The 13,456-nt window shown below is 44.0% G+C and overlaps 1 protein-coding gene across 1 annotated transcript in view; it reads right to left on the bottom strand.

Annotated features, from left to right (window-relative positions):
- PINX1 (PIN2 (TERF1) interacting telomerase inhibitor 1) overlaps positions 1-13,456 on the bottom strand; it is a 61,603-nt gene that overhangs the window by 12,448 nt on the left and 35,699 nt on the right. The gene's annotated exons all lie outside the window — the stretch shown is intronic.

Here is a 13,456-nt window from a genome sequence, read left to right as displayed (position 1 = left end):
CCTCTTCTGTTCCTCTGATGTGAGAGGGTGATTTCTGGGAGAGCTGATCCATGGATCCAAACCAGCTCAGACCTCTGGGCAAGGGGACAGACATTTCCTGTTTTTCAGCACCAGCAGTGGCCCAGGAGCCCAAGAAATACCTCGTGTCACTTTGTTGTCACTTTTTTGGGCCTTCCTCAGGCTTGGTGCCTTTCCTCTAGGCAGGTGCAAAGGGGGACTCAGAGCACAGGGAAGTGAATCAGAACTTCACAATTTGGGGCAGGACAGACCAGAAATACCTTAAATATCAGCAGGGCCCTCCTGTGTAGGCTAAAGACAGATGCAGAAACACAAACAGCAAGAATGAGAATTAAATTTGAAATACAACAACAGGGCTGTGTATGCACATTTTTTTTCCTTCTCTCCCATCTATAATAGTCTGAAGAAAAAAGTTGGTCTGAGGAATGGGATTTATTTTTTAAGGAAGCCCATTCATGCAGTGTGCCTACAGTTCATAAGGATCTTATCCTCGTTTTCAAGGATTCACACAGCACAGCCCAGCCCAGTGACAAGCCAGCCAGGTACAACCTCTCTGCAGTCTTTTTTTTTGGATAAATTCTTGCATTTCTTCTTCATTTCTGCCTTTAGTTTCGGTGCTTCCTTAAACAACTCTTCTGACAATCAGCTCCTCAGATCAATTTCAACTGGGACTCATCCTCCCCTCCAAAAACCAACACAACTCTTCTGCTCTCAGCTTCAAAATGCTGCTCCAAGTGTTTCCCTACCCATGTTGCCCGTGTCCTACCTTACCCTCTCTCTATCTGAGATGTGTAACATCCTGCCCTTGTTCTGTCCATCATTTCCTTGCAAGCTCTCTGGGGAAGCAATTAGCCCACTTGTGAGCACTCTACAACATAATTAACAAATAATAACCACTGAGAAATGTAGGCCAAAAAAGCCAAGTTATCACAGCCCCATTTCTGCAGAGACTTGCATTGTTCCGTGCTCGCTTGCAGCTTCCAAGTTCCTGGAGGCACAGATTCTCCTCCAAGGCAGCACAAAAGCAAAGGTGAACGTTGTGTTTTATAGAAGATGTAAAATGTTCTGACTTTATTTGGATTTCCAGGCTTTGCTGCTTTTCCCTGCTCATTACCACGACCAGTTGTGAGTATTTACACAGAGAACACTACAATAAAGCTCAGAATGGGAGGTGAAAGGCTCACAGTTTGGTTCTAAATTTACTCTGGCAACGGGAGCACCAAAGGAAGGAAAGACAGGATGACTGTAACCATGAGCAAGATGCAACACCAACATAATGACATCATTTAGGATGAAAAAACTGCTGGAGGAGACAAGGACAGAACCTATTCTTGGGTTTCCATCCACACACCCCACAACAGCCTGTAGGGAATGGTAACAATTATCAGGGAAAGCCTAAAAACTTGCTTTTATTTTAGCAGCAAATAAAATATTTCCAACTCCTGAGGCTTCCTACTGTAAGACAGCTCTTCCAGGCTCCTGCACACTTCCTAGGAAGTGTTGTGAACCCTGGGTATCCCTTCAATACTGAAAAATAAGGTGCCAAAGGAATTAGACAAAGGTTTCTAATAAGGCTGAAGCAGAATGGAGCCAAGGAAGCATAAAGGAGGATGAAGAAAGGGAAGAAAAGGATAAATGATCAGTTTGGAGTGGTTATTGGATGGAGAAAGATGGCACTTGAAATGTACAGAGAAAGAATAATGTTGAGGAAAGAGGGGGTGAAAGTGGTTAAATCTCCACATTCTACAGCCTTGAGTAGGTCAACAATGATGACCACACTCTGAAATTCTGATTTTAGATCCACCCACCACTGATCCTGTCCTGAAACACCAAAGTGAGGTGATCCCTACTGAGAACAGGAAAGTGAACAGCACATTTCAGCCACAAAGCAGCTGGAAAACCTGTAATGGAGCAGTTGGCACTAACTAATGGATAATCCCTGGAGCCTGAGAGTGCCAGAATGTCTCACCCAGCCCTGCAGCCTGAGCAAGACAGAGCACGTCTGCCATGACCTGGGACAAAGGATGCTCATGGTCACTTTGTGAAATCTGCCATCCCTGGCACAACTTTGGCTCTGTTAACCTGCAGAACAACTCACCTGGTTTAACCTTAGGTCATTTGAGGAGAGAACAGCTCAGATCAGCACATATAGGATAGAACAGGTCTGCTTCAGTGGCAAAGGAAGACTTAAATGTTCAAGAGGAGAGGTCTTGTACTTCAAAACTGATAAAAAGCCACGGTATGGCTGGAACTCAGTGATCTTTAGGGACCTTTCCCACCCAAGCCCTTCTGTGATTCTCTGATCCTATAATGTTGAGCCACTTTGTAGCCTCACAGTGAGGATCTTATCTCAGCTTTTCTGCTCATGGGCAATACAGACCTGATCTCCCAAGCATTAAAGGTAAAAACATTTCATTTTTTCTTGTTTTACATCCATATCTGTCCAACCTGCCCTTGGGTTTACAATGAATTCCTCTCCTGAGAGTAAGGAGCCTCATTTTCCACCTTCAAATCCACCCTTGGACTTCTTTGCCTTTGGGCTGCTTTCCATTGCCGACCTTTGTGTTTCTGCTCTGCTTTTCATGGAATCACAGAATGGTTTGGGTTGTGAGGAAACCTAAAGCTCATCCAGTTCCACCCCCTGCCATGGGCAGGGACACATTCCACCATCCCAAGCTGCAAACCCCATCCAGTCTGGCTGTGAACACTTCCAGGGATCCAGGGGCAGCCACAGCTTCTTTGGTGCCAGGGCCTCACCACCCTCACAGAGAATGATTCCTTCCCAATATCCCATCTATCCCGGCCCTCTGGCAGTGGGAAGCCATTCCCTGTGTCCTGTCCCTCCATCCCTTGTCCCCAGTCCCTCTCCAGCTCTCCTGGAAACCCTTTATGCCCTGGAAGGGGCTCTGAGGTCTCTCTGGATCTTTCTCTTCTCCAGGTGAACACCCCAGCTCTTCCAGAGTGGCTCCAGAGCAGAGGTGCTTTCCCTTTTTTTTTTTTTTTTTTTATTGTTTTGGTGATGACTGCATCCCTGGTTTTGACCTGGTTCAGTTTTAAAGGCACATTTGTCTTTCATTACACCAAGTACGAGCTTTATGGAACTGCATAAAGATTCTGCGGCAATGCAAAAAAAAAAAACACCAATAAGAAAATCCCCGTGCTTGCAATTCCAGATAGATTTCCTAGGATTTCATTATTAACACTTTGTGTAATGCCCTGAGGGGACTGAAGAGCTCTGTGGTTGCCCAGTGAACCACACAAAACACAGAACCCATGCCCCAAGGGACTTGCAGGTTAAAGCTCTGAGTGGGTACAAAACAATACAAATAATTGCCAGGTAGGAGACCCCGCAGGCAGCGCTCGCGTTCCAAGTCGGAACGTCTCCTGGCACAGGAGCTCTGGAAAAGGAGTGGGAATGGGATGCTGATCACAGCTCAGCAGCAAACTGCTCCAGGAATAGGCAGCAAAATGAAGACTCAGGAGGAAATGTCAGATTAAAGGCAAGACCAATTTGTTCCCAACATCTCATTTGCTCCTAATGCTCTGTGGTCTGCAGGTACGCGAAGGAAAACAGAACTGTGGAATCACTGAGTTTGGAAAAGCCCTCTGAGATCACCAAGTCCAGACATTCCCCAGCACTGCCAAGGCCACCTCTGACCCATGTCCCCAAGTGCCACATCCACACAGCTTTTAAATCCCTGCAGAGATGGGAACTCCAGCACTGCCCTGGGCAGCTGTGTCAGGGCTGGACAGCCCTTTTCTATTTTCCTAATATCCAATCTAAACCTCCCCATGTGCAGCTTGAGGCCATTTCCTCTGGTCCTGTCACTTGTCACCTGGGAGAAGAACCTGGCCCCCACCTGGCTGCACCCTCCTGTCAGGGATGCTCCCCAACAGGGAGCTGGCTGTCCTCAGTACCCTCCTGTTCCTCAGCTGAGGGAAGCTGTTCTGTTGAGAGGGAAGTGCTGTTGGTTGGGGTCTCAAATCCATCTTGGAAGGCTCAGGGGAGCTCAGCAAGAAGTCCTAAGTGTCCTGAAGCAGAGGAAAAAAAACCAGATGCCAGCAAAAAAAGAGAAGAACAAAGAGCAAATTTCTTTGCAAAGAGCAAAGAAATTCTTGCTTGATGCTGAGCATTAAAAGGGTGTAGAGAAAAGGGAAATAAAGAATCACAGAATGGTTTGGGTTGGAAGGGACCTTAGAGATCATGGGCAGGGACACCTTTCACTATCCCAGGTTGCTCCAAGCCCCATCCAACCTGAGCTAGGACACTTGCAGGGATGGGGAGTGTCCCCTCATCCAGCAGACCTGAGTAGCCCTGTGTTTAGCACGAACACAGAAGCTTCAAGAGATGCTGTTTACCCCCATTTACATTCTAAAATCCACCTTAAATCTTCTTGCTAATTTTGCTTTGCCTCCTTCCAGGTAATGCTCCACAGCCCTGTTCTTTCCTTGGGTTTGCTCTCTGCTGACCCCTCCTGCTGCCTTCAGAGCTGGGTGGTCCCTCCACCACCAAGTCATCCCATCTCAAATCCCTGCAGTGACTGAGCAATGTCAGTTCAGGTTCATTCCCTCCACAACCCCACACTTCATACCCTGAGAAAAGCAGGAGGGTGGAGCCACGGGGTTCTCCAAGAACTCATTCCAAGCACTGGTGAAGGTCACGGCCGCTCAGAGGTGGGAGCTCTGTTTTTCATTTAGAAAAGAATGATTGAGGTAATTCTAAGCAAAGCAGCTCCACTTCCTGTGGCTTTGGCTATTGTCCTGAACCTGACAAAGCTTCAAACAGGTTCTGATAGAAGCTGTAACTGTGGTTATGGAGTTTTTAACACCTTTTCTCCATGTGGATTCTCTGATGTCGAATGACACAGTTGAACCCAGCTGGGAAAACAATTTGTCTTTCCTTTCATGCAACCATTTATCTTCACAAAGAGTAGGAACTTCATATTTGTGAGGCTGCTGTCTGCCTGTGGATTGTGCCTCAAATCAGTGAGAGAGGATGGAATAGAACAAAAAAAATCACAGAATCGTGGAATCATTAAGGCTGGAAAAGTCAATCCAGCACTGCCACCATGTTCACCCATAAACCACATCCTCAAGGGTCACATCCACGTCTTCCAAACGCTTCCAAGGATGGTGAGTGTTAAAAAAAAAAAAATAAAAATCATCTATTCTTTAACTGACCTGGAAGCCAGGCTAAAAATGAAGCAGTCTTTTAAGCAGTTGAAATAAAACCAAAATAATTCCGTGTTGATAAATAAAAAGAAATGCACCTGGGTAAAATAGAACCTAATATGAAATAATATAAAATTAGAAAGTCAGGATGCATTTCAGCAGTTCATCCAGCCTGTTACTGGATGTTATTGATGTTTCTCATGTCTAAAATACCATATCTAAAAGAAGCTGGACAATTTAGAAAGCAGTATATCACACAGAGGTTAAAAAGAAATCCCTATAATGCTGATTGGTCCAAAACTCCCCAAAATCAAGTGTGCCAGAACTATTTACCATTGATTCCAACTACCCTTAATCTGATTTCTCAGACATTTTTCACCTCCTTCGTGCAAACACGACTTGTGCTAAAAGGAGGTGTTGATTTAAGGCGGAAGTGAGGCTCAACAAGAAATAGGAAAACAGTAACAACAGTATAAAATGACCACTAAAGATAATTTAGAATAATATTTTGTGCTGAAGCAGAAAAGAAGCAGCCACAGACCCTCTTCCAGAGAGGAAATCACCTCTGGAAAAGTGGCAACGACATCCAAATGGAAGCAGTGAGAGTAAGGTGTCGATGGCAACCATTAACATGACTATTTTTGCAGCAATCAACACCTCCTGAAGAAAAAAAGCAAGAATCCATGCTAAGTCATAGGTGGTAAGAAGCCAACACAGCACTGAAGAGGAGGAATTGTTCAATTATTATCCTGGGCATGAGCACTGCAAATGCAGGCACTGACATCCGTGTTACAACCTGTTGGGGACCGCGGCATGTTGAAGGGATTAAAAGCTAATGACAGGCCACCATCCCTCTTAAAATCCAGTGCCAGGCCAGGGGCTTCCACTCTCTCAGCTGAAATCTCCACAGTTGCAACATCAGCCCGTGTTGTTTGTTCCTAATGAAAGAGGTGATTCACTTTCTTTCCAGGAGCTGCACTGTAAAATGTTGATTAGAGTGTGAACCGCCCCCAAAATTTAAAGCAGAGTGGGAAAAGAATACAAAGTGAGGTGTAAAAGGAGATGGGAGTCGAGGGGGAAATCAAAGCAGGGAATTCACCAGGAGGTAGAGATTTTATCAAAGCGATTGGTTCATTAGGCAGAAAATTTCACTGTCATTAAGACGGTGCTGCAGTGCTTTTTGTTAGTGAGTTCTTCAGGGCAGACACCTTTGTATTTCTACTTGTAAAACACCAATTAGTACCTCGGGCAGACTACAAACAAATCAACATTAAAACAAAGCAGCGAAACAGAACCATTTGTATCTCCTGCTAAGCCTGGAGTCACCAGGGCAGATTAAACTCCCTGGAGAGAGACCACATTCTTCATTCCCTAATAGTCTTCCCCTTGTTTGCTGCACTTCTGTAGGAGTTAAAAAGCACAAATTTGGATTTTTCTCTCTGCTTAGCCTCAGAGGGAGTTCACCATGGGATGCTGCTCTGGGAATTCTTGTTACAAGTTTTGTGAGTGTGTATTCAAGCTGGTTTTCAATTAGTAACGGTGTAATTGTTGCAAAGCCCACCCAGCACAGCCAGGCATCGCTGCTTTCCCAACGTGCAGGTGAAGGTACCAGCTCAACATCCTCTGAAAGGCCACATTTGGGAATTAAAGAACAGCTGGAAGCGTGGAAGGAGCCAGACTTGGTTCAGCCTAGTCCATATGACTGGAATGGGAAGGGTTCCTGACACTGTCTCTAGAAATTCAGAGGGGTTTCCTCATTCACTTCCAAGCAGAATTTGGGAGGGAATTTACATCTGTGGAGGATCCATTTCCTCTGATCCTGGTTCTTGTTCCCTGGGAGAAGAACCTGACCCCCACCTGGCTGAAATCTGTTTTCAGGGAGTTGTGCAGAGCCAGAAGGTCCCCCCTGAACCTCTTTTTCTTCAGGCTGAGCCCTTTTCCCAGCTCCCTCAGCTGCTCCTGGTGCTCCAGCCCCTTCATCTTTCAACCTGCCCTACCCACCTTCTCCCCCCTTCCCACACACACTTTCTAAACAATATTAAATGTCTTTTTCAGTTTAACTCCCTAAAATATGTTCAGAGGAAAGGTCAGGCACAGCAACAATCTGCTGGTTCAGGGTCACAGTAATGGTTAAGATGCCAGACTACAGATTCAGAGTCTGAGCCTGCCATGATTCACACTGAGGGCTGGTCAGGTTATACCCACTGTAAGGAGAAAAATGGTAATTTAACCTTGATGATTGAGAAAACCTGAAAATCTGCCAGCCTCATCTCTGCCTGGAGTGCCAGTAGCTGTTAAAGCCTTTGCCAGGGACACAGGCAGGAATGCATGATTTGGGGTTTACGATTCCTGGAGCAACATAAATGTCAAAGGTTGGGAGAGAATGATGCTCTCACCTCCATGTTCTACTCCCTGTGGTAAAGAAATAAGGATTGTAAACAGAAGGAACAGAGATGCATTTTTTAAAGAGCTGGAGAAGCCTTTCCATGTTTAGTCAGGCACACAACAGCCTGTGCAAAGCCTGTGGGGTTGATGTAAAAGAGCACCAGTTATAGTGGGATTTTTGAATACATCTGTCAAGACTCACATGAGCAGAGCTGATCCCTCTCGGAGAAAGGGTGATGGATTTCACGAGCTCTTAGATCCTCTCCTAAATTACCTCCAATGTAAAGAGAGCTGGACAGCAGCTTGGAAATGGATTGAGAGATCTCCTGAAGGAGTTAACCATTCAAACAGGTAATCTCTGAATTTTGAAAGAATTTGGCCACCAGAGCTACTTCCCTGCAACAGTTCCGAGGAGCTGCTGCCAACGTTAACATCGGGAGGCAGCTACTGACAGGTTTCATTTTGCCCAGTCTGATGCTGCTATTGACACTCATGCAGACAAGCCAGCACAAACAGGAATAAAAGGCCACCTTCCATAGCAACGCTTCTCCAGGAACTAAGGAATTCACTGACAGCCCTGAAATCCCTGGCAGGTGGTGGGATTTGCTTCCCAAATGTCCCGGGGCACGGAAAAGCTGATGGGACTCATGTAACAACGGCTCCTACCACGCTGCTGGGCAGCTCCAGAGATGAGTGACAGCCTCTGCAATATCCAACAGGAATTACCGGGTAATGTGGCCTTTCAGGCAGTGGCCAAACGATGTGGAAGGTTGGGGATAAACTCCAGGGTCTTTCTGAGAGGACAGAAATTTTTGCAGAACCAACAGCTACTTGAATTTTTCTTCAGGCTCGACAGCAAATGGCAAATTTCTTACACAAGAGTTCCTGGATGGGGCTTGGAGCAAGCTGGGATGGTGGAAGATGTCTCTGCCCACGGCAGGGGTTTGGAATTAGATCATCCTTAAGATCCCTTCCAATCTAAACCATCCATAACTCTAATTTCTGCCTCTGCATCTTCTACCCCAGTTCACCACCTAACCAGGCAACTCTGTGCTAGTGCAGAAGGTAAAAGTGATTCAGAGGGAGGAAGCTGAGCTCATTTTGCCAAGTCCAGGGGAAGGGTGAGCTGTGTACAAGAATGTTCCCTCCCAGACTGGGATCTTCACACCCTGTGCTCAGACCAGTTCCCAGTTTTCCTGCCTTGGATAGAAGGGGATGTGGGTGTAAACTGGGAGCTGAACTCCCAGCTCCAGCTCCTCTGCTTCTCAGAAAACTCAGCATGCCTATTTTTGGGTTTTGAATCTAGAATTTAGGCCTCTAGTCCATCACTAGTTTGAAGACTGCAGAAAAGCCTTAATCTCAGCAAATTTAACCTGGTTCACAGCACTTTAGGAAAAGCTTTTATAACATTCCCCAGAAGTTGTGCCTTGTCTTTAAAGCAGAGCCGACAATAATGTGAATCCTGGAGAGAAGAAAGTTGTGGAAGAACAACAATTTAAAGGTTTGAGGATGATTTTGGAAATTCCAAAAGACCTGCAGAGGCAGCTGAGAGCCTGCTATTGATGACAGATTAGCCAACCCCACAGGGTACAATTTGCATCTGATTCACAGGGACTGGAAGAGAACTAGGAAGTTGGGATTATAATGGGATTAACCACATGACTCCAGGGATCCCATTCATCCCGCTGCTGAAGGGTCCTAGAGCTGCTCTGCACTGCCTGAGCTGCATTTGGGAAGTTATTTGAGGTTTTCTGGGACAGGAATATCAGACTGGAAGGAGGGAAGAGATAAAAGTTTACTGGTTTTCCACTCAAAGCCAGCCTTTATCAAAGTTATGTGACCACGAGCTGTGATTAAGGACTGTAGTAAACCTCAAATCCCAGCCTAGAGCTGAAAACCTTTGAGATTTTTTGAGATTTAATGCTACTAATTCCTCCAGCCCTCACATTTACTAGAAGTGACTGTTAAAAAATAAATAAATAAATAAATCATTCTGGAGGAACTGTTGTGAATCCTGAAACAAAGGGAAAGGATGAGATCATCGCTGTTTCTTCAGCCTTGGTGAGGTCTCCAAGTGAACATATGAAGCAGATGAGACTTGCCTCAGCAAGGCCTGCCAATGTCAGAGCAATAAATAAATGTTCAGAGAATGAGGCTGCACCTTCAGCTGATGTGAGCTACTGTCAGAGCTGGGAAACCTGCAGAGTCCCAAAAATGAAGATCTGGTGCTGAGCTCCCCTGAAGGGAGACTCCAGAGCAAAGCCACTCTGGAAAGGGTCAGGCTGCCAGGCAGGCACTTAATTAAAAGAAAAACACTTCCAAAGATTCTTTCCCATTGTGATCCTGTGTGTTGAACTTGGCATTGCCATGGAGTTCTTGGGCTGTCCTACACCAGGGACACCAAGGCCTGGGAAGCACTGAAGCAGTTTGTCCCAAACTGTTCAGCATCAATATTTGATGTGGGGACTCCTGGTTTTCTTCCTGCATTTCTCTTCCTGGGCTTTGGCCACTGAGGAAGATTTTCACATGGAGCCAGAAGAGCTGGGACTTTCTGTGCCTCTCTTAATGGTGAAAATTAGGAACGAACCCTAACTGTTATTAAGTGTAACAAATGAGCTGCTCTAACCAATTCCTCACTGTGTTCACAGTTTTCCAAGAACTGGTTCCCAACCTGGAGTCACAGCCCAGGCCTTGGCACAGCTCCAGGCACACCAAGGCTCAGGCATTCCTGGTGGAAGGTTCTCTTTGCTCCAATTCCCACTCCCTCTGCCTTAGACCCTTCACTTTTAGGTCACTTTTAGGTCTTTGTTGTCATAAAGACAATACATAAAAGAATGTCCATCTGTAACAACACTGTCCAAATAACCTCTTCTGTGAGGACAATTTTTGTCTGACCTTTGTTCCAAATCTGACAGGAAAATTCTGATTTTATAAAGCTCTCTTGGAATACACTTTTTTCTTTCCCTAGTTTTAAACTTAATTTACCTTCTGGTGAAAGTCTAAACAAACAATTAGAAGTCAGGCTGAATTTATGCCCTTTGGGGGAAAAAAATCACCACAAAACACCACAATCTCTACAGAGATGTCCACTGACCCAGCAGTTATCAGAAATGTGGTGGGGTTTTTTTTTTTTTTTATTATTCTTTCTGGCACTAACCCAGCTTTCTAAACAGCCAGTGACCCACTTTCACCTAGCTGGCCTCTGAAGTTGAGAGAAGATTCCTACCCTGTGGACGCTGGAGGCTCTGTTTGAAGTCCCTGCTGTCAGGAGATGGTCAGTTTACGTCTCCTGTCCTAGGACAGGAAAAGGATGCACTCTCAGCTCCATGTGTTGCAGGGAGATAAGCACAAAGATTTCTGTCCTATGCCCTTATCAGCTTTTCCTGCTACTCTCCAGAACAGACACCACCAAGACTGGCAGTAAAAATTAAACTTAAGCAAGAGAGGACAAAAAAAAAAAAAAAAAAAAAAAGAAAAGTATTTCTCATAACTGTAATTCAAAAGATTGAAGTTTTGGGAAAAAAAAACTGTGCTAGAATACTTAGGAGTACTGAAAACTACCTAAAATCTTCATTATTCTCAGTGTAAACTGACCTACTCTGACACACCCAGGATGACTTAGGGTTTAAAAGATATCTCAAGGCTTAAATAATCTCTACTACACGAGAATTCTTCCCCTTGCAAATAAAAGCAATTAGCTGGCAAAAGGACATTCCCTGCATATGGAAACAATCATGGAATTACAGAATGGTTTGGGTTGGAAGAGACATTAAAGATCAACCTGTTCCACCCCTTGCCATGTGCAGGGACACCTTCCACTAGACCAGGCTGCTCCAAGCCCCATTCTATAAATTAATATTTTTATTTCATGGTTTCATTTGCTTTTCATTCTCTCTCTACTGCTCCCTCCTTCTCTTCATGTTCCTTCAGTCCTGCCACCTCATTTTCTTAGTGTACACAGGACAGGCTAGACAGAGCCTCCAAGGATTTTGGGTTATCTCCCATCTTTCCATCTCCTGCCCACATAGGATTTAATTTATGGGTGCTTCTGCCTCCACCCTCTATAAAACTGGAGTTACTTCTTGTTGAAACATTGTCAGCTGTAAGTGAGATGGGCTCAACATCATTTTAGGTGGCACCTTCAAGACTTGAACATAAAGGTGATAAATAAATGTTCCAGATGGAAACCAAGTGTCCAGCTCTCCACAAAGCCCCACCTGGATCTACTAATGTAGAAAAAACCAAAAACCATCTAGCAAATACCCACATATAATTCCCAAATGGATGTTTCAGAAACTTTAAGAATTGCTCCTATGCTCCTCCCCAGCCCTCAACACCATTATTTAAATCATGGCTGCACTGTCAATTTATAAACTGAAACAATTTTAGAAAACACCCCTCATGTAATTGCAGCAGCTGTTAAATCCACATAATAGATATCATGGGGTGCCAAAAAATGGAGGAGAACTTCATAGATGTAACAGGGCAGAAAAAATCCTTGAATACTTCAAGATTCCCAAATTCTGGACTTATTTCTGCTAACAGTTTATTCTAGGACAAGGTATTTGGGGAGACATTTGAAAGAACAGGCAAGTTTCATTTTTAGAAGCACACAAGATCCTAAAATACACTAACTTTCCAGGTGACTGAAAGAGTTTACTCTCTATCTATAGAGAAGAACATGTGGAGACCCAAAATGAACAGAGGTCAATGAAGAAATAATCAATTTGTTGGCATTTTAGGTGAAGTAGAACTTCCCTCTTAGAAGTTCCTGTTCTTTCTCCTTAAAAGAAACTTCTAAAATTTTCCTTTAAAATATTTGTGTTGCTGATACATTTTTACCCTTAAACATGACTTAGTGTCCCCATTAAATGAAAAACACTTTTCTTTACACATGGAACACCAAAACTTATGTTACTCTTAGTGCTATTCAGTAAAGAATTCAAAAGGCAAATCATGGGAGCTCAGCATTTCTCCAACTTTGTTCTGCCATTTCTCTTTAAGTTCTACCATAATAAAGAAAAATTTCCTCACTCAAACCTCCTGCAATAATACAAAAATAATGATGAAATGCTCTTTGGGCAAGACAGCAATTATAGTGATGGCATCAAAAATGTCAAATGTTCCTTCAAACTGGAATGAAAGAAGTATTTTAAGACTCTAATCACATGAAAGCAGCACTGAGTCCAGGATTCAGGATAAACCAGCATGTGTGTGTGTGTGTTTGTGTGTCTGGGTGTGTTTATCCCTGGATATCAGACAGGACAGGAAAGGAAGAGTTGAAACACTTGTCCAGAAAATGCTCAAAAAGAAAACACAGCCAGGACAAATTTAGCAGCTTTACTTAGCTGGGATATCAAAGGCAGAGCTGACTGGAAAAGCAACCACCTCTCAAGAATGGCAAAATAAACTCAGCAGAGTCTCGAGAGGAAAACCCGGATCAGAGGCTGGATTTTGTTAACTGCTGCTGTTTTGGGTAAGTCAGGTCCTTTCTGACACTGCTGAGATAATCTTGTCGAAGAACAACAAAAATGAAAAGCCAAAATAAAAAAAAAAAGGACAAAAAGACAGGCAAGACAGACACCAGCCATTTCAGGGGGAATCTGTTTGGTAAAATGGCTTTGAGGTGTTGTCTGAAGAAACAAAATTCGGAATGAACTTCCTAAAACATTTTTTTGAAATTTTCTTTTGGTCTCCTTTGGAAAAGTGAATTTCAATAGGTTGATTGGCAAGTTGTTTGTTGATCAAAGTAAAAGTCTGAAGCACATCTGAAACAGATTTTCTGAATAAAAAAAAAATCATTTCATGCTCAATTCAGAAGAAAGCTTCCCCAGCAGAAACTAGGCTATTTGAATTTTTTTTTAAAGGAAGCTTCCATCAA

The sequence above is a fragment of the Serinus canaria genome, chromosome 3, assembly GCF_022539315.1.
Source record: "Serinus canaria isolate serCan28SL12 chromosome 3, serCan2020, whole genome shotgun sequence".
NCBI lineage: Eukaryota > Metazoa > Chordata > Aves > Passeriformes > Fringillidae > Serinus > Serinus canaria.
Note: the sequence above shows the minus strand (reverse complement) of the source record. Positions and strands in the feature narration are given on the sequence as shown.